Here is a 26723-nt window from a genome sequence, read left to right as displayed (position 1 = left end):
TCGGCTATCGAGGTTTCGACGTCATTGAGGAAATCGAAATCAGCACCGACGATTGGCCAACGTCGCACATCCCTTGCCTGAAAGAGCTGACATGGTCACTTTAATGCACCTGCACCTTCGAATGAGGTGGACACCCTCGGTTGGTGGGCGTACGCCTCGGTGCAGTGGTGAAGAGCGCGCGCGAGACGCTTGTCACATAGCGAGGCGCGAGATGGCTTTCTCCGTTGTTTTCGTGTCGCGAGCCCCATCCGCGCGTCACCGGCAGCCGCCGTACAGATGTCGGCCGCAAGGTCGCGCCTCTGTGGAAAACACCGACCGCGGCCGCGCCGGTGACGGCTGGGATGGAAAGCGACGCGCCGGCAAAATTGCGCTGTCTCGAAAGCGACGCCGATCTTTTCGTCTGACCCGTATTCGCCAACTCGGTCGCCGCCTGTGCAAAGTGAGTACGACTGGAGTGACATAGCAGTTCCGAGTTTTCGCATATTCTGCGCTATCCGATCAAAAACATGCAGACGCTCCTGTGTAACACGGAATTGATTAACAGATGTCCAAGAGAGGCGAATTTGCCCTTATAAAAGAAGGCAGGCGGTACTGTGTTGTTATTTGCCAATACAAAAACAGTAACACCAGAATGGATCATTCCGTAGAGCTCAATGTCTTCGAACGTGTAGTAATCATTCGGAGTCACCTGGATAACAAATCCGTCAGGGGCATTTCAACGCTTGTAAACTTGCCCAAGTCGACTGTTTGTTACATGATTACGAAGTGGAAATGTGACTTCCTATACTGATGGACAGGGACACTTTAAAGTTTCAAAGTACTACCAGCAGTCCAGCTAGGACAATGGGTGCGAAATAAAAAAAAGTGGGTCAGTGGTCGAGCAGCTGCTTATAAGATACAAATTTCTACAGTCAGTGCTATGAGTTGGTGTAAATAGCGACGCGACTGGTCAGTGGATGACTGGAAACGCGTGATTTGGATTGATGAATCACGCTAGACCCTGTGGCTGGGTTAGGCGGATACTTGGAGAACATTAACTGACGTCTAGTGTCAACAGTTCAGTACGGAGAAGGCTGTGTTATTACGCTATGGGGGTGTGTCTCTTGGCTGTGATGTAGTCGCCTTACTGTTGTTAACAAAACATTAAATGCTGTTCGATATGAACATATGAACAGCACTTTTTACTGCATACAGTAGAAGAACAGTTCGGAGGCGATAACTGTGTCGGTATGACAAATCACCATGTCGTAAAGCAGCATCTATGAGGCAGTGGTTTGTGGACGATAATATTTCTGAAATGGACTCACCTGCCCAGAGACCCGACCTAAACCCAACGCAAAACCTTTGGTATGAGTCAGTGATCGACTTCGCTCCAGACCCCAGGTTCAAAATCACTACCTTCTCTGGTTTGGGCTGCCATTCCTCCACAGACATTGAGATACCTAATTGAAACTGTCCGCAGCAGAATTCAAGCCGTTATAAAGGCGAAGGGTGGACACATCCCACATTAATGTCCGATAATACGCTGCCAGATAATTATGACCACTGATCTACTTCTGATATAAACCCGTCCAGGCGATGGCAGTGTCACTCTGCTAGTCAGACACACACACACGGTGCATGTGATATCAGTCAGTGTGCTGTCCGTGTGTAGAATAGGGAAGGCGTGTGACCTATCTGAGTTTGACCAAGGGCAGATTGTGATGGCCCGGAAGCTCGGCACGAGCATTTAGGAAACTCCACGACTTATCGGGTGTTCGAGGAGTGCTTTGGTGAGTGTCTTCAACATGTGGCGGAACCGAGATGAAACCACGTCAAGACGTCGTGGTGGTTGGGTGGCCGCCACTCATGACAGATGTTGGACATCGTAGGCTGAGCAGATTGGTGAAACAGAACAGGTGGCAAACTGTGGCGGAACTGATAATAGTCTTTAGCGCTGGGCCGAGTAAAGGGGGTCTGAACACAAAGTGCACCAAACACTCCAAACGATATGCCTCCGCAGCCGACGACCCATGCATGCGGCAAAGTTAACAGCACGACATCATCAACACAACTGAAATGAGCTCGTCACCATTGGTACTGGACGTTGGTGCAGTGGTAGAGCGTTGCGAAAGGAATTAGGTGACTTGTGTGTGCAGACTTGGGACCAGCTCCCTCCAGCAACCTACCAAGGCCTCCATGTTTCGACGCGTCGCTGCTATTATCCGTGCCACAGATGGACATACAGTCAACAATCGACTTCAGTCGATTGGTTCTAGTTGTAGGTTGTCAATCTAAAAGATTCAAAATACAAATGGCTCTGAGCACTATGGGACTCAACAGCTGAGGTCATCAGTCACCTAGAACTTAGAACTACTTAAACCTAACTAAACTAAGGACATCACACACATCCATGCCCGAGGCGGGATTAGAATCTGCGACCGTAGCGGTCGCGCGGTTCCAGACTGAAGCGCCTAGAACCGCTCGGCCACACCGGCCGGCTCTAAAAGATTACAAGGACAATGAAAACCGGAACTTCAGTATTTAATTTAGTAATTTATTGATCGAATTTCAAAATTTAAAATGCTGTTAATCTACGCATTAAGAGATGTAACCTTATATTGCATGTTTAACGCAGTAAGATAGGTATTCCAGTTAGAAACTTTGTTTGTATGTATCTTGAGGTAGTGTAACTCACCGCTCTCAAACACACGTACTATATTCATCGAGTATATGAGGAGAAGAGCGCTTAGTGACTTGCTACAAACTTTACGCACAATTTCATACCTTTAAAAAAAATTTTCTCGCTGAGATTCCTACAAAATGAGACAAGGAAGAAAAGTTTGATGCTTACTACATTTTCACTGTCCCTGATTTAAAACTTCAGCATCAAGCATGGCCTTTTAATTGATTAGTTCTTTTCTGCTAACGTTTTTCGTAACATATTTTGCAGACTGTGTTCACATTTACTACAGAGTGTACTTGTAAAATTGTATCATTGTACGACTCATATTCTAGGCGATATGACACCGCAAACATTGAGATGTCTGATAAAGTTGCTTTTGCTTAAAAGGGAACGCAAATTACCCTGACTTACTCATCCTGTGCTTGATAATGACAGCACTTAGTGACTTCCAAGGAACTTTATACATAATTTCAAACCTTCTCGAAACTTTTTTCTGGCTTGCATGCTTAACTATTTAACACATTAACTCATTTGTAAAGTAATTATATGTTTGAAGCCCTTTTATACTTGGGAGTTCCATTCTTTAGAGAAACGAGGGATTACTGGTAATGTCTAATTCACCTCCTAAGCGAGTTACACAGCTGTTTGTTTACTTAGAAAGACGGAAAAAGAATTATCCTTTGCTAGCACAAGTCTTTAAGAATTCGTTCAATGCATAAATAATAACTTACAACTGCAGTTGTCAGAAAAGTTTTGAAACTGTTAAGAATTACAACAAACTGTTGGCTAAGGCAAAAGAAGCAAGTAAATACGATTTTGTTAGATTAGCCTCTTGATAAAATGATGTATGTTAATTCTCATGTTTAGCACTGTAAATGTTTTACAAGTATTTAAACATGCTCTGTAATATTTACATTTAACCGATTAACGTATGTATACTGGTTACTACATTGTGCGTGTCCTTGTTTTGCTAAAGGTAACAGTTGTTCATGGTACAGATTTGGCGTTCTCGTTGGTACCCTTAATAGAATGCTTTTAGAAGTTGGCAACCTATCCCTATGTGGCTGGAGCACTACCAATGGAACTAATTAAAAGGTAAAACAATTACCACACCAGATAAATGAAGCGCCAATGATTGTTCAAATTACAGAACCTTGGATTCAGTTAGTTGTTTCAAAAATGAACCGGAGAAGCTGCAATGGCACTATGAATAATTTTAAGAAGAAAGCATGTGGTGGACTCATTGACCTAGCTAAGGCTTTCGATAAGAGTGAACCGGAGGACACTGTTTGGAGAACAGCGAAACGTGAATAGTCTGAAGAGATAAAATATTGATTTTCAGTCAATACAAAAATCAGAGTGCAGATGAGATGTCCCACGACGGTGTCATCTTTCTCCATATTTATTTAATTTATTCACAGGAAGTGCAATACGAACAATCAAACGTAGCTCAAAAGGGTTGGAAATTAATGGTAAACAAATAATTGTCTTAGATTAGCTGCTGATAAGGTAGTCACATAGGCTCATTGGTAGGTAAGGCAGGTGGAAGCCATCGTTTCATTGGTACTATAATGGGAAAGCACAATCAGCCTACAAAGGAGATTGCTTACAGAACTCCCGCATGACCTAACGTAGAATATTGCTCAAATATGTAGGGCCCATAGGGCTAACAGGGGATGCTGAACGTACGAGGTATACAGAGAAGGGCAGCACGAATGCTCATAGGTTTGCTTGATTTACGGCACAGTGTCTCAAAGATGCTTAATCCTGAACTGTCTCGCGAAATACTACTTACTCGGTTTCAAGAACTGGAATGAAGTGAGGGATCTCGACGTATAATGCAGCCGCCTGTGCGTAAAGCCCATAGGAATTTCGAAACAAGACTGCGCCAATTACAATGCGCACAGAGTCATATACGCAGTAATTCCTCTCGTTCTTCTTCCGCGAATGGAACGGGAAAAAATTCTAATATGAGGAACTACGGGGAGTACCCACTTCACAGTGGTTCTCAGAATTTAGTTGTAGACAGAGGAGCAGTGCAAATGTTTTCCAGTGTTACAATTAATCTCGTTCAGAGTTGAATGTCAAAGATTTACCTCAAGTGCTCTATTGGGCGATGTCCGCGGTACAAGTCTACCACTGCAACGCTCCAGGTTTTCGTTTTCAGTTCTTTTTGGTGTTTAATGTTTTATGGAAGGGTGAGATGGTTGCTGTGGTTGTCTGCAAAATGTGCGGCACGATACTCAGCTTTTGAAATTGACAGTCTCAAGTGTACAGGCATTTTTTACATTTGTTGCAGACTAATTGTCGCGGCACTACAGGAATTCTATAATTCAAGGTATGATTTCATAATGGTTGGAAGAGTACTTCGTCATTTAACTGTTGGAGATGTCTTACCTATGTTTATCTTTACGCCGAACATTTAGTAAAATCTATTGAAGTTGTCAGCCATGATGTAACGGATAAGGAAATCATATCGTATAGAGATGAGCAAAATTTCACGCCAGGATGATTAAAGAAAAGAAAAACTGCAGATGTCAGATGATAAATTCATGGGCGCAGGACTCAATACCCTGTCGGCCACAATGTTTTTTCTCGTCTCTGAAGATTATTTGTATATACGAAGAAACTAAACTGCATTGTGCTTTGAAATCCACCTCGAAATAAAGGTTTCTCTTTAACTGGTAGGTGAAGTCAGTTTAAAGGTCGACGGAAGGCAAAGACGTACCACTTCCACTTCCAAGCGGATAGTGGTTGGTAAACCCCTGTGGTGTTCACGCCAACTTTCGGCTTGATACGACTTTATCTTCTTTAAAAAGAAAATGTGGTATTAGGAACAAATACAATAACTTTACATATGACACATTATCGCAGACACAAAGGGAATTGGGACATTCAGAGGAGCAGTATCAAAGGAGCTTTAGATCAAGAGCAGCATCAAACAAGAGATGTTTTGTCACCTCATTTTGTTCAACGTAGAACTGGACGAAGTGATCAGACAGTGGAGAGCAATAACCAAGAAAATAGGATTAACAAAGACGGCACGTGGGAAACAAAAAGAACAACAGAGGCCAAGAGGAACGTCTAGTCTTTGTTGGCGCCATAACGATAATAAGTGAAACGGAAGAAGACGCAAAGATACAACTTGAAAACCTAAGTAAGATGGTCAGAAGGGTTCAGCTGAGCAGAAGACAAAGGCACTGATTAAAACCGGGTATTGGAAAACACTAGAAGATACTGTGCAAAAGATGGATGAATTGAAAATATCTGGGAGAATATATCGCAGGAAGATAGAGGAGCAATGACAGAATAGCAGAGAGGATGATCACGCCATCTGTATGATCAGAGATACACAGGATGCTTCAAAAATTCTTTTAAAAACTTTGGGGACACTTTCCCTAAACCAAAACAAGAAAAAAGTTCGCGCGAACATATGACCGAAACTCCTTCGTTTTCAGGTTATTAATTAAATCTGACGTTCAACCCAACACAACCCAAAAACTTCTTTTATCTATGCACCCGTCTGACTCATCGCACTCGTGTCATAGATGGCTCTGCGTTGCCAGAGAGACTTGCTTACACTCTCCATTCGTCTATCTTCAACGCACCCACTGTGTACATCTACTACAGGTAGTGCTCAGGCCGAGAGTGCTCCGTTCAGACATGGCAGGAAGTTCATTTCGTGAGCAGGCAGACATAATTTTTATATACGGCTGCGCGAATGGTATTGGATACGAGGCTGCAAAGTTATATCAGACGGCGTTCCCAGACCGAAGACAACCGAGTCACCCAATCTTTGTGCTGTGTATCGTCATGTTAGCGAGACAGAACCCGTAGTAGCACAGACTATTGATCACGAAGACTACGTGTTGCTCGTACTCCAGGATAAGCACGAACTACAGGATGTCGAAGAAGAGCCAGGTATCAGCGCAAGGCAAGTGATCTTGACATGTGTTACATCGCAAAATTCAGCATGGAAGATACTTCACGAGGAACTTATGTATCCGTATCATCTTCAACGAGGCCTTACACTTGCCCATCACCAACCACGGGAGAGATTTTACCGATGGTTTGTTGCACAGACTGCCGATCCTTTCTTGGTCTCTTCAGTTTACTTTACAGACGGAGCAACGTTTGGAAGAGATGGAATAACAAATTTCCACAGCCAACACATATGGGCCGATCGCAATTCCCATTCTACAGCACAGGGTATACATCAGCATCAGCTTAGGATTAATATATAGGCTGGCATTGTAGATGGCTATCTGCTAGAGCCATACGTTCTCGCACCAAGTCTTACATTTTCTGTCTACAGGGTCAGTATTCAAAACACTCTTCAAGACCTACTAGGCTGCAAGATGTGTCCCTGTATATAAGAAGAAACATATGGGTTATGCACGACGGAGCTCCAGCACATTTCAGTCTGAATGTTCGAGATGACTGGCTGGTATCCACCATAACAGATGAACAGGTAGAGAACGACCAGTTCTATGGCCGACACGTTCCCCCGGCTTCTGTCCTTTGGATTATTGTCTCTGGAAGAGGAGGCCATTTCGAGCATTTATTATGAGTTTGTATGTTGATGAGCTCCAATCACCTAAATTGTAAACTTATATTTATAACCCAAAACCGAAGGATTTTCAGACATGTGTTAATATGAACATTTTTCTCGTCTCCAACGTTTGTAAAAATATTTTTGAAACACCCTGTCTACAATAAAAAGAATATATCTACAAAGATCATGACAATCTCGGAGGAATGCGGTAGTATATGCAGCTGAGATGATAACACTAGGGAGAAATGGTGCAGAACAACTAGAGAAAGAAAACTGAAAAATGCTGAGGAAATGTGGTAAGAGATGGATGTAAAGACCTAGAGAAGAACTGTACCGGAACATAGGGACTATATCATGAGAAACCATACATGTAATCAGGATGGATGTGGACAGAATGACGAAAAGAGATGTAAAACAACAGGGAAAACAAGAGGAACCAAACAGATTATTGATATCCAGAGGGATAGGTTTTAACTGGGGATGAATGTGGAAGGAGAGAAAAAAAGGAGAACCAGGTACACACTGGCCAATGTGCCGGACGTCAACGACAGAGAAGGATACTGCAAAAGTATAGTCACCATCGAAGCAGACAAGAGAAGAGGCTACTGAAGATCTCGGAAGAAGAGCGGGAGAGAAGAAAACTGGTGAAGATGTTCTGGGAGGAGAAAAATGCATTCCAAGAAGGGGCTACCTACGGTCCAACAGAAGTCGTAACGCAAGAGGAAGAATGTGATATCTCACCCTTATTGTTTAACATAATGCCACTCGACACTGTAATCAACGTCTAAATTTAAATTACAACAACTACAAAATATTCCACTTCTGCCATAAGTATGGAAACAAATTTTGTTGATCCTATATACACTACTGGCCATTAAAATTGCTACACCAAGAAGAAATGCAGATGATAAACGGGTATTTATTGGACAAATATATTATACTAGAACTGACATGTGACTACATTTTCACGCAATTTGGGTGCATAGATCCTGAGAAATCAGTACCCAGAACAACCACCTCTGGCCGTAATAACGGCCTTGATACGCGCCTCGGCATTGAGTCAAACAGAGCTTGGATGGCGTGTACAGGTACAGCTGCTCATGCAGCTTCAACACGATACCATTCATCAAGAGCAGTGACTGGCTTATTGTGATGAGGCAGTTACTCGGCCACCATTGACCAGACGTTTTCAATTGGTGAGAGATCTGAAGAATGTGCTGGCCAGGGCAGCAGTCGAATATGTTCTGTATCCAGAAAGGCCCGTACAGGACCTGCAACATACGGTCGTGCATTATCCTGCTGAAATGTACGGTCTCCCAGGGATCGAATGAAGCGTAGAGCCACGGGTCGTAACACATCTGAAATGTAAAGTCCACTGTTCAAAGTGCCGTCAATGCGAACAAGAGGTGACCGAGACGTGTAACCAATGGCACCCTATACCATCACGCCAGGTGATACGCCAGTATGGCGATGACGAATACACGCTTCCAATGAGCGTTCACCGCGATATCGGCAAACACGGATGCGACCATCATGATGCTGTAAACAGAACCTGGATTCATCCGAAAAAATGACGTTTTACCATTCGTGCACCCAGGTTCGTCGTTGAGTACACCGACGCAGGCGCTCCTGTCTGTGATGCAGCCATGGTCTCCGAGCTGATAGTCCACGCTGCTGCAAACGTCGTCGAACTGTTCGTGAGATGGTTCTTGCCTTGCAAACGTCCCGATGTCTTCACTCAGGGATCGAAACGTGGCTGCACGGTCCGTTACAGCCATGCGGATAAGATGCCTGTCATCTCGACTGCTAGTGATACGAGGCCGTTGGGATCCAGCACGGCGTTCCGTATTACCCTCCTGAACCCACCGATTCCATATTTTGCTAACAGTCATTGGATCTCGACCAACGCGAGCAGCAGTGTCGCGATACGATAAACCGCAATCGCGATAGGCTACAATCCGGCCTTTATCAAAGTCGGAAGCGTGATGGTATGCATTTCTCCTCCTTACACGAGACATCACAACAACGTTTCACTAGGCAACGTCGGTCAACTGCTGTTTGTGTATGAGAAATTGGTTGGAAACTTTCCTCATGTCAGCACGTTGTAGGTGTCGCCACCGGCGCCAACCTTGTGTGAATCCTCTGAAAAGCTAATCATTTGCATATCACAGCATCATCTTCCTGTCGGTTAAATTTCGCGTCTGTAACACGTCATCTTCGTGGTGTAGCAATTTTAATAGCCAGTAGTGTAGGTTCTTATTAATCTTCTTTGCAATCACAGCTGGTATTTGACCTGCGTTCAAGAGGATAACCCCCACATTGTCAATCTTAAACCTGTTCGCTTTTGAGTTCTTCATGAAGTAATTGTTGTCTTTCATCGATCGTTTCAAAGTTCAGAATTTTGCTGCATTGAAATTCTCCGCCACTGGATATTAAATATACACGGTCCGGTCACGTTAATGTGACCACCGCCTGTGTTCGACGTCATCGTGCACTAACCACTGACAGACGGCAGGTGGCAGCACTAGCAGTGGAGGGTATATAAAGCGTGTCCTAAGGACGCGGGAAAAAGTGCAGTCGTAATCGTAATACGCGAACGCACCTGTGCGTCTGATGTCCCAAAGGGCGCATCATTGGCTTTCGGGCCAAGGTTGGAAACATCTCCGAAATGACTAGCTTTGTAAACTGTTCGCGTGCAGCCGTGGCTAGAGAATACTGAGCGTGACAAAATGACCCTATCCAAAACCGGGGCGGTGGCAACTGTGATACACCACGGGCCATCATAGATGACAGGTGTGAACGACGGCTACGGAAATGTGTACGGGCGAACAGACGTGCATCTGTTAAGGAACTGACTGCCCAGATGAACCAAGATGATACCAACAGTGTCTCCTCAACGACCTTTCAAGGAAATTGCAGCATATGGGTCTCCACAGCAGGCATCTGGTTCATGTACCCATGCTGACTGCTGTTCGTCGGCAACGAAGGCTGGTATTTACCCACCAGTACCCCAGTACAAGGGCGATGTACTTGAGGACAATATTATGGAAATGGAAGAGGATGTAGATGAAGATGAAATGGGAGATACGATACTGCGTGAAGAGTTTGGCAGAGCTCTGAAAGACATGAGTCGAAACAAGGCCCCGGGAGTAGACAACATTCCATTGGAACTACTGACGGCCTTGCGAGAGCCAGTCCTGACAAAACTCTACCATCTGGTGAGCAAGATGTATGAAACAGGCGAAATACCCTCAGACTTCAAGAAGAATATAATAATTCCAATCCCAAAGAAAGCAGGTGTTGACAGATGTGAAAATTACCGAACAATCAGTTTAATAAGCCACAGCTGCAAAATACTAACACGAATTCTTTACAGACGAATGGAAAAACTAGTAGAAGCCGACCTCGGGGAAGATCAGTTTGGATTCCGTAGAAACACTGGAACACGTGAGGCAATACTGACCTTACGACTTATCTTAGAAGAAAGATTAAGGAAAGGCAAACCTACGTTTCTAGCATTTGTAGACTTAGAGAAAGCTTTTGACAATGTTGACTAGAATACTCTCTTCCAAACTCTAAAGGTGGCAGGGGCAAAATACAGGGAGCGGCAGGCTATTTACAATTTGTACAGAAACCAGATGGCAGTTATAAGAGTCGAGGGACATGAAAGGGAAGCTGTAGTTGGGAAGGGAGTAAGACAGGGTCGCAGTCTCTCCCCGATGTTATTCAATCTGTATATTGAGCAAGCAGTAAAGGAAACTAAAGAAAAATTCGGAGTAGGTATTAAAATCCATGGAGAAGAAATAAAAACTTTGAGGTTCGCCGATGACATTGTAATTCTTTCAGAGACAGCAAAGGACTTGGAAGAGCAGTTGAATGGAATGGACAGTGTCTTGAAAGGAGGATATAAGATGAACATCAACAAAAGCAAAACGAGGATAACGGAATGTAGTCGAATTAAGTCGGGTGATGCTGAGGGAATTAGATTAGGAAATGAGACACTTAAAGTAGTAAAGGAGTTTTGCTATTTGGGGAGCAAAATAACTGATGATGGTCGAAGTAGAGAGGATATAAAATGTAGACTGGCAATGGCAAGGAAGAAGAGACATTTGTTAACATCGAGTATAGATTTAAGTGTCAGGAAGTCATTTCTGAAAGTATTTGTATGGAGTGTAGCCATGCATGGAAGTGAAACATGGACGATAAATAGTTTAGACAAGAAGAGAATAGAAGCTTTCGAAATGTGATGCTACAGAAGAATGCTGAAGATTAGATGGGTAGACCATATAACTAATGAGGAGGTATTGTATAGAATTGGGGAGAAGTGAAGTTTGTGGCACAACTTGACCAGAAGAAGGGATCGGTTGGTAGGACATGTTCTGAGGCATCAAGGGATCACCAATTTAGTATTGGAGGGCAGCGTGGAGGGTAAAAATCGTAGAGGGAGACCAAGAGATGAATACACTAAGCAGATTCAGAAGGATGTAGGTTGCAGTAGGTACTGGGAGATGAAGAGGCTTGCACAGGATAGAGTATCATGGACTGAAGACCACAACAACAACAAACCCCAACTCGACGCACTCTGAGTTACGGCAGGTGTCCAAATGAATCACGCGAGTCACTGTGAAACGCCTGAAAGCAAACACCATGTCACAATAGTCTGAAGGGTCCAGGACGTAGGAGGGAGCGGTTACCATTTGGGAAATGTTTTCGTGGCATTCCCTCGGAGATCTCGTCATTCTGAAAGGCGCAATGAATCAACACAAGTATGCATCTATCCGTAGGGACCGTGTCGACGCCTACGTGCAGATTGTTTTTCCTCAGCGCGATGGTATCTACCAGCAGAACAATGCAACGAGTCACACAGCTCGCAGTGTAAACGAGTGGTTCGAAGAGCACCAGAATGAGTTTTACCGTACTCCCCTCACCAGCAAATTCCCCTGATTTAAACCCAATCGAGAATCTGTGGGATCTTGGGTACTCAACATAGAAACATAGCGTAACTGGCCACGGCTCTGGGTAGGCATAACTCCACATCCCTGTCGATTTATTGCAGAACTTCATTGACTCTCTTCTTGCACGTCTCGCAGCGGTCCGCACTGCAAAGGGTGATTATTCAGGCATTTCACAGGTGTTCACATTAACGTGACTGGGCAGCATAAGTTTCATCAAATTCATGTTTGCGAAAAAAAAAACTCTTGATAAAGTACGCGATGTGATGAGGCTAGAGAGCGGAGTATAGAGAAAACAAACTGTACTAAAAAAAGGATACAAGTTACCAAGAGGTGCCTCGAGCGTTAGTACTGCTTAGCTAATAGTACCGCGTCATCTTAAAGAAACAATCTCAACCTTATTTTTCCTCTAGATTTAATGCCACTGAAACATGATGTGTATTATTGTTGACGATGATGAATTAATCGTGCGAAAACTTTTTATCAATGCCATAGTATTACCGTATTTACATCAGAGTAAGATTTTCTCAGCGGATTATGGGGAAGAAACATCAGTGAGAGGTAATCTCGGAGGCGAAGGAGATGAATTTACGAGACAGTAATAAACGGGGTCAAGACGCTGTATTCACTGCGCCACAAGCATCTACATCTACATCTACATTTATACTCCGCAAGCCACCCAAAGGTGTGTGGCGGAGGGCATTTTACGTGCCACTGTCATTACCTCCCTTTCCTGTTCCAGTCGCGTATGGTTCGCGGGAAGAACGACTGTCTGAAAGCCTCCGTGCGCGCTCTAATCTCTCTAATTTTACATTCGTGATCTCCTCGGGAGGTATAAGTAGGGGGAAGCAATGTATTCGATACCTCATCCAGAAACGCACCCTCTCGAAACCTGGCGAGCAATCTACACCGCGATGCAGAGCGCCTCTCTTGCAGAGTCTGCCACTTGAGTTTATTAAACATCTTCGTAACGCTATCACGGTTACCAAATAACCCTGTGACGAAACGCGCCGCTCTTCTTTGGATCTTCTCTATCTCCTCCGTCAAACCGATCTGGTACGGATCCCACACTGAAGAGCAATACTCAAGTATAGGTCGAACGAGAGTTTTGTAAGTCACCTCCTTTGTTGATGGACTACATTTTCTAAGCACTCTCCCAATGAATCTCAACCTGGTACCCGCCTTACCAACAATTAATTTTATATGATCATTCCACTTCAAATCGTTCCGCACGCATACTCCCAGATATTTTACAGAAGTAACTGCTACCAGTGTTTGTTCCGCTATCATATAATCATACAATAAAGGATCCTTCTTTCTAAGTATTCGCAATACATTACATTTGTCTGTGTTAAGGGACAGTTGCCACTCCCTGCACCAAGTGCCTATCCGCTGCAGATCTTCCTGCATTTCGCTACAATTTTCTAATGCCGCAACTTCTCTGTATACTACAGCATCATCCGCGAAAAGCCGCATGGAACTTCCGACACTATCTACTAGGTCATTTATATATATTGTGAAAAGCAATGGTCCCATAACACTCCCCTGCGGCACGCCAGAGGTTACTTTAACGTCTGTAGACGTCTCTCCATTGATAAGAACATGCTGTGTTCTGTTTGCTAAAAACTCTTCAATCCAGCCACACAGCTGGTCTGATATTCCGTAGGCTCTTACATTGTTTATCAGGCGACAGTGCGGAACTGTATCGAACGCCTTCCGGAAGTCAAGAAAAATAGCATCTACCTGGGAGCCTGTATCTAATATTTTCTGGTTCTCATGAACAAATAAAGCGAGTTGGGTCTCATACGATCGCTGTTTCCGGAATCCATGTTGATTCCTACATAGTAGATTCTGGGTTTCCAGAAACGACATGATACTCGAGCAAAAAACATGTTCTAAAATTCTACAACAGATCGACGTCAGAGATATAGGTCTATAGTTTTGCGCAACTGCTCAACGACCCTTCTTGAAGACTGGGCCTACCTGTGCTCTTTTCCAATCATTTGGAACCCTCCGTTCCTCTAGAGACTTGCGGTACACGGCTGTTAGAAGGGGGGCAAGTTCTTTCGCGTACTCTGTGCAGAATCGAATTGGTATCCCGTCAGGTCCAGTGGACTTTCCTCTATTGAGTGATTCCAGTTGCTTTTCTATTCCTTGGACACTTATTTCGATGTCAGCCATTTTTTCGTTTGTGCGAGGATTTAGAGAAGGAATTGCAGTGCGGTCTTCCTCTGTGAAACAGCTTTGGAAAAAGGTGTTTAGTATTTCAGCTTTACGCGTGTCATCCTCTGTTTCAATGCCATCGTCATTCCGGAGTGTCTGGATATGCTGTTTCGAGCCACTTACTGATTTAGCGTAAGACCAGAACTTCCTAGGATTATCTGTCAAGTCGGTACATAGAAGCAGATAAGATGTAAACGACGCCGTCTAGGGTAGGCTACCTTACGAGACAGCAGCTGAACACATTTGTATCACTGCTGGTGAAACAAAACAGTGAAGCTTGCACTTAAAAAAAAAAAAATAAAAACTTTACATAATATCCTTAAACAGAGTGCCACGGTCTTCCAACCTTAACACAATACTTCGAGGAAAGCGCTATGAACTCTGCTTATTTCTTCATACAGTATGTTAAACAATGAACATTTCCCTCGTACCTTAATTTGAAACATTTCCTCATATTGTCATTCTCATAACTGATTACCACGGCTCGAATACAGCTCTCTAATTGGTACGTTAACCTGTGAAAACTTAATCTATCTGTTAGCATCGTCGTTGGTGGCCGTGAATAATGCTGATTCAATTACGAAAAGCCGTTAACCCTCCAAAAATTTTACAAGCAACGTTGTAACCGCAACATCACAAATAGAGTGATGGATCAGATGATACTTCATCAAAGTTGAATGTGAATTGTTTATATTGAGACTAGTTTACAAATATGTGTATAGCTATATTACTGGAGATCGTTCTTTGAAATCATTCATTGAGAGTGATTTCTTTTATGTCAGTTACGAATAGAAGCTGGGAATCGTACTTCATTACTAGATAATAAAAATTTAGCTACATCTATATTTAAATTATGGAAGTGACAACAGTTTTGGAAAAACATGTTCGAAAGTAACTAAAGTAATTATTCCTTTTTACACTGGACGATAGTGATAACCTGTCTATGAAGTGAACGACATGTTACAGAGTGATGCACACGTACTTAAGGGAATGAATTTACGTTGCGAATTGGCTTTCGACAAATGACACCACCAGTACGTGATTGTTGTTGTTTGATACGAAAGAATCAAAAGAAATGAAAAGCTCTGAAGTTTGGATGCTGTGCATCTTTGATGTACGTTATTATTTCACCCCTTTTTGTCGTTTGAATAAACAAAGAAAACAAAATCAATTGTTGTCGATACATGTCGAAGAATGACCACCGCAGAATCAAGGCAGTCTCTGAAGCGACTAATGTTGTTACTCTTCATCCACACATTCGTACTAACCAAGAATATTTACGAGATGGCGCCCGTGTACTGGAGGCAATGTTTAGTTGAATTCGTGTACGGTCAACGCAACAATGTTTGACGGACATATCGCGGCCGGTGCATCTGCGGTTTTGAAGGTAAATAATTATATTTTGTCATTACAAAGCAAAAAACGAAAATTTGTAAACCATGTTGGTGGGCAACATCTGTAACACATACATACAGATACCCCAGTCTCAAACGAGTTATTGCGTGACATTCGATATAAGAAGACATGGTCTGATAAATTCAATTTAGAACCAATCTTCGTGTGGTTTAATACACCATTTACTATACATACGATACATTAAACGAGGAAAAATTCCAAAATTAGTTGGAAATGTTTGTAATCGACAAGTTTCGGAGAATAGAATTAAGAGAAAAACATTATAAAACAAGTTTGTATAAATAGTATGTATCATGTGGTTAAATTTGTATTTAAATTTGAAATAAACTGTGTATTACATGTATGAAATACGGAAACTCCGACTCACGGATCATATGCATTAGGGCCTAATCTATCAAGCCAATCGAATATAGGCTTCGAAGTAGTTGTTGGGTGATTGTAAGTTTATGAAATTGATATTTAAGGCACTAACTAGCTAAAATAGCTTCCTCCTGAATTAGTTCATCATCTGTGCAATGTAGAGACACAAACTTTACAAAACGACTACCCATGTACAAAAGGATACCACAAGATTGTGTTTCATTAATTTGAACTTTTTTATTTGCATAGAAAGGGCTACTATTATAATTTGAAGTTGTAATTTAAAACAAGTAACTATCCGCTCATAGGAAGTTACAAGTTTTCTGTGTGTAATCCAAATTTTCTAATGCGAAAACACACTTCATTCAGAATTTTCAAAACCAACAAAAATAACTGCGCTTTTGGAGTAATGCTTATTGCAGCTTTTCAGATTTTGAAGACATTTAAATAACAAATTCTGTGAGATAAACTTGGATAGTGACATAGTGACAGCCCGAATCTAGGATGGGTCGGAAGATAATGATTAGGTTGTGATATTGCGAACTCGACGAAAATGGATGAAGAATAAATTGTAATAGCAGACTGATCTGCAACAGAGACCGATTTGTGCGTTCGCGCCATATTTAACGCACTTCTTTTAACGAAAACTAAAGCTGAAAGAAAAATTAAGACAAGCTGTATTAGATAATAGACAAATCTTCGACTAGCATTTCGTTGCATATTATTTATATATACCGGTACCGTGCAACAAACTATGTAAAATGCTGCCACCGATAAACTTTGCTAAAAATGTTTGAACTTATGCTACAAACTTTGAGATAAGTGTACTTGTATGATGGGAGGGAAATTCGTACATTGTACGAGGGAAAAAGAGTCTGTACTACATTCACATTGACGGTATGCAAGAAACGTTAAAAACCAGATGTCACAATGGATGCAGTGGACATGTTGACCGAGGATTGATAGTAAATAATGGCGTTTTGGGTTTTTTGCGATGGTTATCTTATCTCCAATTCGCAAACAGATTGCCTCTAGCCTAACTGTAAGTGTGAAGTAAGGAGATACATTATTTGATATAATCCATCATAATAAAAGAAAAGAGCAAACGACTGTGAGAATACAATAAGCCCATGATATCATTTCTGATTACGTCAACGACCTTCCTGGCTGCTTTACCTTCTGCAGCTCCAGGAAACAATTTTACGAATACAGTGTCCCAATACCTCCACGAATTGCTTGGTTTCCGAGTAGACCTTCGTTACCGAACCACCGTTTTGCTAAGACGCTTGTTTTACAGTAAAGCAAAAGGTTAAGATAATCCTGGCATACGCTGAATTCTACAGAAAGTTTTTTTTTCAAATGGCAGTGATTTTAACACTAGCATGAAATCTAAAGCACTGAAACGGGAAGAGACTAATAATTCGCACCGGTATAAATCGATCTAATTGTTCAGTCCTTTGCAAAGATCTATATAGATCGAAGAAATCCTATGTGTTTCGGCACACTCGATAAATCGAAGCGATTGTCGAGTCAGATCGCCCGCAAACACTCTTATAAATCGAAGTTAGCGGGGGTCAAAAACTCCGTAATTCGATTGTTTCGGTAATATTGTTTCGACGATTTCCTCTCGATACTCCTCTGTCTACACTGAGTAATGTGTTACGGGATATCAGTTGTAAAAGTACCTTCAAAGAAGCACAAGTGTTTGACCACCACATAGCCAGTTTGATGAATTAGGAGTAAACGTGACATTTGGTGATTACGTACGGTTTGATGATCATGTGCAGTTTGCGATGCTCTGACCATCGTTGAAGTTTAACTGTTCTGAGTGGCAAAAATCGAAGACAATCAAAAAGCGAAACAAGCAGAGCCGATTCCATCTGTCATTCAAAAAGAGGCAAAGCCGTCATTATAAACGTTGCGCGTGTACATGGTTAGATGTACATAATGATGACGATGTATTACTGGCATTGGTCACAATAGAAAAGTGATTGGCTAAATACGCTGGAAGCTACTGAAGTAGGAAAATATCGTCGAATTCTGTGCAGAATAAAACTGAAGTTTTGTTACGTATTTTTGGAAGTTTGTACTTATCTTTCATTTCATATCTAAAATAAGTAAAAATTAACTAAACGTATAAAAGACAAATTTCCTTTAGGTTTCAATTTAAGTTGTTACTTTGTGCTTTGTAAAGAAATACGAATGTTATTGAAATTACAGTGGTATGTTTTTAGTTTGTTTACAAACGGTACACTTTATCTTGATTTTTTCCTGATTACATCTTAATCATATTTCAATGAAATTGAACTTTCAATTATTAGAACTTTCTCTGGGGTTCCTTGAATTTCAAATTATCGAGAGACGACTGTGTATGAGACATCGTGAATCAACATCCCCTTAAAAAAGGGAGTGTTTGTGTATGTGTGCGTGTTTTGACTTGACGAGCGCAAAACGGCGAGGTTATCACCGGCCTGACACATGTTAAAAAGAAACTAATATGGATAAAATCGCTAAAATCGTTGCACACAGTGAGAATGAAATCTAAAAAAACGACTCTTATGCACTCACTCCCAGCTGACTCGCATTGACTCATACTATCACTCAATCACACACGCCCAAACACAACGGAAAAAGGGTGACAGGTGGTCGACCAGGGATTGAAACATGACATAAGAGCTAAAACAACGACACAGACAAATGTAACTGGCGCACCCCTTACAAAAAACACAGGTCAGCCAGTCATCCTGTTAACACATAAAGACCACTTCCCATCTGTACGGCAATTGAGAAGGAATTCTTTCACTCCTGTATGCTACATGCAGTGTTGATTGTCTGTGTCTCTAGGTGAAAACTACTTTGCCGGAACGGGACGCGAACCTGGTAACGTTTCTTATTATACAACGCTTCACCAATTAAAAAGGAATTGAAAGGAACCACTTTATGAAGTAAAAGTTCTGAATCGGCCTCGTTAGTGTAGCTGCTTTGCTCAATTGATAAGGGAACGTCCGAGAAAGATATATGATTGGCTTCCACCCTGATCTGGTACGCAGTTTTAACGTCACATATAGTAAATGGCAGTTCTTCCAATCTGTAAAATCATCTCCCAAAAAATCAAGACAAAACTAAATAATTTGAGCACCACATTCCTAGCAAGAGAGTTAATTAGAATGGAACTTACTTCGTGCATAGCTGGAACGCACTGGTGAATATAAACTTTACGCATGCTTTGTCGTTGCATGTTGTAACACTGGAGAGCATTTTCACAATTCTGTGACAGTCCTGAGTCATAAATAAATCACTCTACGGGAAAACTATATTCCACAAAAGAATGTGCCTCACGTAAGAGGTATGAAATTCTTTTTAAGAAATAAATAAACACCACGCCGGTTTAATTAACCCACTACTACATAAAACTCCGCTGTGTTGCCTTCTTTGTAACCGTTACAGTACCACAAGCACTATAACGCGCTAGCTTTTGAGAACAACACGACTGTTATATTAGGGTTTTAATTAATTTTTATTAAACTATGTGTTTACGGAATGGCCTCTCATAACCAGGCATTCACATGCAAAAATTAAACGACTACACTCTACATCTCTTATGAAGCAGAAACAATAAAGCCAATGAAGATAGTGCGATACACTTAGTATGTAACAGTTCATAAAGTGATCGCTGCGTTCGCCAATACGCAAAAAGTCGACCTTATCGGTATATAACGTCTATTTGGAAGTAACGTGTCTAATGTCCAAACTAATGGCAGAAACCATGACTTAACGTGATTGTTAACTGTGGCACGCAGTCGTTGTTCACACATACACAACCCCCTGATGTCGCAGACCACTCCCCCGTACGCCTTGTGTAATAAGTAACAGTTAAAATTGTAATGTGACCTGTGACGCTGTTCAATATTAATCACCAAGAAGCTTTTTGACTGCAAGGGACCTTCCTTGTGGGCCTTTGAGACAATAGCAACTTCAGTGCATATTTTTGACACCGAGAACTTATTTATGTAACCCTCCCGATAAGAGTAACCACTATATTTCCGTGAGAAAAACACACTTTCTTGCCACTTTTTTTTTTTTTTTTACGACCTTTGTATCGGTCTGTTAGCTTTTGCTGTGAAAAGCATATAGTTTTAACCTGCCGGTTAGCTTAAAGAAACCCGTTGTTGTTGTTGTTGTTTTGGTCTTCAGCCCTGAGACTGGTTTGATGCAGCTCTCCATGCTACTCTATCTAAAGAAACCCAGGTCGCCAAAATAATCAGTGAGAAATATTAGCAACAGAATGGTTTTCTTTTACATAATAATACTTTTCGAATCCTCACAGTGAAATCAACAGAAATCGTTTGTTTCTGTAAATCTATGTACCGATTGAAGATGGCCTTTTGTTCGAAAGTTGTATCGATGATAAAAAATATATCCATGCAGCAGTTTTTGTTGACAATTATGATTGTCTTTAAATGCTTCACAACACAGAACATCGTTTGGCTAATCCAGTTTCTTCGTCCATGTAGACCCATTCCTGAATTTGACGCCGGTGAACGAGGACTGTTGCGAACTGGATAAAGCGGTGACGCCAAGGATCTTGTGAAACTGCAGCTGCTGCTGTCGTGACATTTAAAGAGCGTGCAGACGGCAGGAAACCGCTTGGCTCAGCTGTGCACTGAGGTTCTGGCTCGCTACAGCTATATACAAACAGACGAGAAGGCGTTTTCAACGGCCGGTGGTCCGTTAAGTGGCCCACCCAGCCACCGGCTGGCTGCAGCTTCGGAGAGTCACCCATACTGCCGCCTCTCCACCTGCGAGAAATACCACGCACGCGGCCAACTCGCTGCATATGGTCATTTTTTTACTCGCTGAGGGAAATCCACTTGCACGATTTCTTCCCCAAGACATCACACAATACACTTCATCGCGCGATGGAATTTACATGGCTAAATGCAAACCGAGTCCGTAAATGTTGTAAACTCGAGCGTCGAATTATGTACAGAAACGAGTTCTGACACTGTTACTTACTTGCTGCGTCGCTTTGTTCGTCACGGTAAGTTCATTGACGTATTCCAAATAGCGTGAAGGGATTCACCGACTGCGTACAGCACAGGTGTAAGCTTTTTTTGAACCGACACTGGCGCTTAGCACCGACACGCGTACACAAAGCAAACTCACTGGTCAACTGCAGCGCCCCGGAGCTGCCTCCCGCTGAGGAGGAGGGGGCGTACCCCCACCCACTGCCGCGGAGCCCCCCCCCCTCCGACCCTCCCGCGGCACTTACCGCCCCTCTGCTGCCCCCCTCTTCCTCCTCACGCCACCCAATGGAGCAGGGAGCGTGCCTTGTTTACCTGAGCCGCGGGTCATGACGCAACGTTCAGCAAGCGGCCAGGGCACACAGGTACTATTCAGCAAACGCGGCGCTGAGCTGCTTACGGAAGTCCGACAGCGATATTCCGGAGAGTAGCGTCTGAGAGCGATTTAAGTGTTCCTCAATTAGGCTGCAGAAAACTACAGCTCTCCATGACCTGACGATTTGTTTGAGCACGGCAGTGCTTTACAAGGCCCGATCCTATTGCACACACAGCAATAACAGGCCTACAGTTATGGCCGCTCACATCAAGAACTGTTCTACTAGATATGTACGTATCTTATCCTGGAAAACTACTCCTTTGGCCATAGTTCTTTTATATGCTTTATCGTAGGCTACCATAGAATACGACAGTTTTCCTAATAACTTTAGTCAGTTAAAGGCCGGACCCGTGTTACCTGTGCGTTGAGTATGCTGCATATCTATCGGGCGTTACCTCCTAAGGATGGCTTTCTTTACGTACATGATGAGTTTCTTACCAAATTCTCCTAAAAACCGAATGTGGAGAACGGTCTAGAAACTGAGTGAAGATGTATAAAGGGTCAAATAACCTATGAAATTATTTTTTATACACTCTTATCGTCCTGTCTCTTATTTAAGAGTAAACAGTATTTAGAGCAAAACTGAAACTGTCAATATTTAATTCAGGATTTATTCGAACATTCTTGATTTGTGACGTGAAACAGAGGGAGGTCTTAGTAAAAATAGAGGAAACAATACATATTTTCCACATAGTGTTAGACAACGCATTTTCTCAGCAAAAAGGTAAATTAAAAACAATCATAAAAATTATTACAAACCTCACTTCAATACTTCGTTGAACTTATATAAAACATATGCCTTTTATTCATAAGTAACTTTCGCATTTATAAGTAATAATAAGAAGCTCTTGCCTTTCATCGTGATGAAGAACGGTCTACTGAGTACAAAATAAAAACTATATACATAAATGTGGGCCGGCCAGAGTGGCCGTGCGGTTCTAGGCGCTACAGTCTGGAGTCGAGCGACCGCTATGGCCGCAGGTTCGAATCCTGCCTCGGGAATAGATGTGTGTCATGTCCTTAGGTTAGTTAGGTTTAATTAGTTCTAAGTTCTAGGTGACTGGTGACCTCAGAAATTAAGTCGCATAGTGCTCAGAGCCATTACATAAATGTGGTGACCAAATTTCAAACAACAAACTGCTGTTTCCCCGTCCTGTGCCTAATTCACTAATAATCATACAAACGCTCAAGAGATGTCTGTACGATCGTATTCTGCACGGAAGATGGCATTTCGGTCAACGGAAGACCACGCCAGCGATGGCGTGAGGTCATCTGTCAAACAGAGTAGTGTTCGCCGAGTAGCCTCACATCCACAGTCGCTGCATATACAGTGACAGACGATGCAGTATGGCACAGAGAAAACGCCTACCAGAGTCTCTGCGATGGAGGGCCAAAGGAAGAACAGAAACTGTGATTATTAAACTGTGATTATTCTTTGTGGTGATTTCAATATTAATCTTCTAGTTGAAAGTCAACAAAAAAGGCAAATTTTGGACATATTAAAGAGTTTCAACATGTCATCACACATAAACAATTCAACTAGAATAACAAACACCTCCAATAGCCTCATAGATAACATTTTCTCAAATACGTCAGTAACTGACATAGAGGCAACAAACAAAGATTTAGGATTGTCTGACCACAATGCTCTCACCATTGAAATCGCTTTAAGGTCAAAGGAAGATAAAGGTGTAAATAATATTTACAAAAGAAACTTCTCTGTGGACAGCTGTCATCAGTTCATAAGTATCTTAGAAAATGAAAATTGGTTAGATGTTGTGAAGCAGTCAAGTTCAGATGAGGCATATAGTGTACTTGCATCGATTTATATGATCAACTTTGAGATGTATTTTCCAAAGAAACTGATCAGAATCAAGTCTACTGGACACAAAAAGTCAAGTTCTTGGATGACTCTTGGCATTAAGAAATCATGTGAAGACATGAAAAAACTGAATTCAGAGTTAGGGAGTGTACAGATACTGATTTTATAGAATAAGTAAAGAGGTATAGGAAAATATACCGCAGAGCAATTGCAAATGCAAAGTTATTAAGTAATAATATGGAAATAAAACAGTCGAGAAATAAAACTAAAATAGCATGGGAAATTGTGAGAAAAGAAACCGGGGTACCTATCAAAGACAAGGAAATTATTCTAAAAGATGAGGAGAATAAAATGGTAGATAAATATGCCATGCCTAATTATATAAATAATTACTTTTTAAATGTACCCCAGACAATAAGTAGGAATTTTGGGGAGCAGATGAAGATGGAAGCACCCAAGGCAGCCAGCACTATGATGGCAGTTCCAACAAACGAAAAGGAAGTTTTAAAAGTGATTAACAGTCTCAAGTCCAAGATGTCAGCTTAGTAAAGCAAACAGCTAATCAAATAGCGAAACCATTGGCGCACATAGCAAACTTGTCAATGGCTGAGGGCATGTTTCCACAAAAATTGAAAATTTCTAAAGTCATTCCCCTGTTGAAAAAGGGTGATAAACTTAAAATACACTCCTGGAAATGGAAGAAAGAACACATTGACACCGGTGTGTCAGACCCACCATACTTGCTCCGGACACTGCGAGAGGGCTGTACAAGCAATGATCACACGCACGGCACAGCGGACACACCAGGAACCGCGGTGTTGGCCGTCGAATGGCGCTAGCTGCGCAGCATTTGTGCACCGCCGCCGTCAGTGTCAGCCAGTTTGCCGTGGCATACGGAGCTCCATCGCAGTCTTTAACACTGGCAGCATGAAGCGACAGCGTGGACGTGAACCGTATGTGCAGTTGACGGACTTTGAGCGAGGGCGTATAGTGGGCATGCGGGAGGCCGGGTGGACGTACCGCCGAATTGCTCAACACGTGGGGCGTGAGGTCTCCACAGTACATCGATGTTGTCGCCAGTGGTCGGCGGAAGGTGCATGTGCCCGTCGACCTGGGACCGGACCGCAGCGACGCACGGATGCACCCCAAGACCGTAGGATCCTACGCAGTGCCGTAGGGGACCGCACCGCCACTTCCCAGCAAATTAGGGACACTGTTGCTCCTGGGGTATCGGCGAGGACCATTCGCAACCGTCTCCATGAAGCTGGGCTACGGTCCCGCACACCGTTAGGCCGTCTTCCGCTCACGCCCCAACATCGTGCAGCCCGCCTCCAGTGGTGTCGCGACAGGCGTGAATGGAGGGACGAATGGAGACGTGTCGTCTTCAGCGATGAGAGTCGCTTCTGCCTTGGTGCCAATGATGGTCGTATGCGTGTTTGGCGCCGTGCAGGTGAGCGCCACAATCAGGACTGCATACGACCGAGGCACACAGGGCCAACACCCGGCATCATGGTGTGGGGAGCGATCTCCTACACTGGCCGTACACCACTGGTGATCGTCGAGGGGACACTGAATAGTGCACGGTACATCCAAACCGTCATCGAACCCATCGTTCTACCATTCCTAGACCGGCAAGGGAACTTGCTGTTCCAACAGGACAATGCAGATCCGCATGTATCCCGTGCCACCCAACGTGCTCTAGAAGGTGTAAGTCAACTACCCTGGCCAGCAAGATCTCCGGATCTGTCCCCCATTGAGCATGTTTGGGACTGGATGAAGCGGCGTCTCACGCGGTCTGCACGTCCAGCACGAACGCTGGTCCAACTGAGGCGCCAGGTGGAAATGGCATGGCAAGCCGTTCCACAGGACTACATCCAGCATCTCTACGATCGTCTCCATGGTAGAATAGCAGCCTGCATTGCTGCGAAAGGTGGATATACACTGTACTAGTGCCGATATTGTGCATGCTCTGTTGCCTGTGTCTATGTGCCTGTGGTTCTGTCAGTGTGATCATGTATCTGACCCCAGGAATGTGTCAATAAAGTTTCCCCTTCCTGGGACAATGAATTCACGTTGTTCTTATTTCAATTTCCAGGAGTGTAGAAAACTACAGACCTGTCTCACTTCTCCCAACTTTCTCTAAGGTTTTAGAGATACTAATGAAATATAGAGTCACACATTATCTTAATATGCACAATCTGATAAACAGTAATCAGGATGGATTTCAAGCTGGAAGAAGTACCGAAACAGCTGTACTGAAATACACCATAGATATATACACTAAATCGGAAGAGGGAAAAAGTGTAGTTGGGATAAATCTAGATTTGTCAAAAGCCTTTGTCACTGTTGATCACAGCATACTTTTGGAAAAGCTTGAAGCTATAGGTATCAGACGACCGGTAAAAAAGTGGTTTGAGTCTTATCTGGAAAAGAGCATGCAGGTGGTTGAAATCACAGAACCAAATATTAATCAAAAAATTAAACTAAGATCAGATCCACGGGAGGTCACAGCAGGAGTACCCCAAGGAAGTGTATTAGGCTCCTTGCTGTTCCTAATTTACATTAATGATATTCAGGTGTCAGAGAGAAAAGCTAGAATCATGTTATTTGCTGATGATACTAGTTTAATAGTTAGTGATATGAAGCTGTCATTGCACAGTACTGTGGACAATGTCCTACAAGATATACAAAAATGGTTTAGTACTAACAAGCTAACACTGAATGCAAAAAAACTAATTATGTGCAATATGGAAAAATAAGTCAACAGGACGACCTAAATCCCACCATGGAGGGCAAACAACTTGAAAGAGTACAGTGTGCAAAATTCCTGGGTATGCACATTGATGAGAAGATTAACTGGAAGGACCATGTGGTGAGCTTAGCACTAAAACTAAATTCAGTATGTTTTGTGCTTAGAATAATTTCAAGAGTCTGTAGTAACGACTGTACCAGATTAGTATATTTTGGCTATTTTCAGTCCATTGCATCCTATGGGATAGTATTCTGGGGAAAAACAAATTGTCGTCTAAATGAGATTTTCAAATTACAGAAACGTGCTATTCGGATAATGACCCACTGCCCACCTCAAACAAATGGTAGGCCCCTTTTTAAAGCATTGAAAATTTTAACAATTCCATCATTATACATACTGAAATGTCTATTGGTGATCAAAAGAAATCAGGACAAAATGAAAACCAATACAGACTTCCATAATTATGATACACGGCAATGTAAAGATCTCCACATACAAGCTGTAACAAGGACCCGAAGTCAGAAACATGTATGTAATCAAGGCATCAAACTTTTTAATGCACTACCAAAACATATAAG

General features: G+C 42.6%; 1 protein-coding gene across 1 annotated transcript in view; it reads right to left on the bottom strand.

Moving 5' to 3' along the window:
• Positions 1-21356, bottom strand: part of LOC124595972 (rho GTPase-activating protein conundrum) — a 244228-nt gene extending 222872 nt beyond the window's left edge. Inside the window, exon 1 of the mRNA XM_047134911.1 lies at positions 21188-21356. The gene's annotated coding sequence lies outside the window, so the exon portion shown is untranslated. The remainder of the gene's footprint in view (positions 1-21187) is intronic.
• Between the last annotated feature and the right edge of the window lie 5367 nt (positions 21357-26723).

Source organism: Schistocerca americana, chromosome 2, assembly GCF_021461395.2.
Source record: "Schistocerca americana isolate TAMUIC-IGC-003095 chromosome 2, iqSchAmer2.1, whole genome shotgun sequence".
NCBI classification, from domain to species: Eukaryota; Metazoa; Arthropoda; class Insecta; order Orthoptera; family Acrididae; genus Schistocerca; species Schistocerca americana.
The sequence above is the reverse complement of the archived record's forward strand: the minus strand, read 5'-3'. Positions and strand labels throughout refer to the sequence as shown.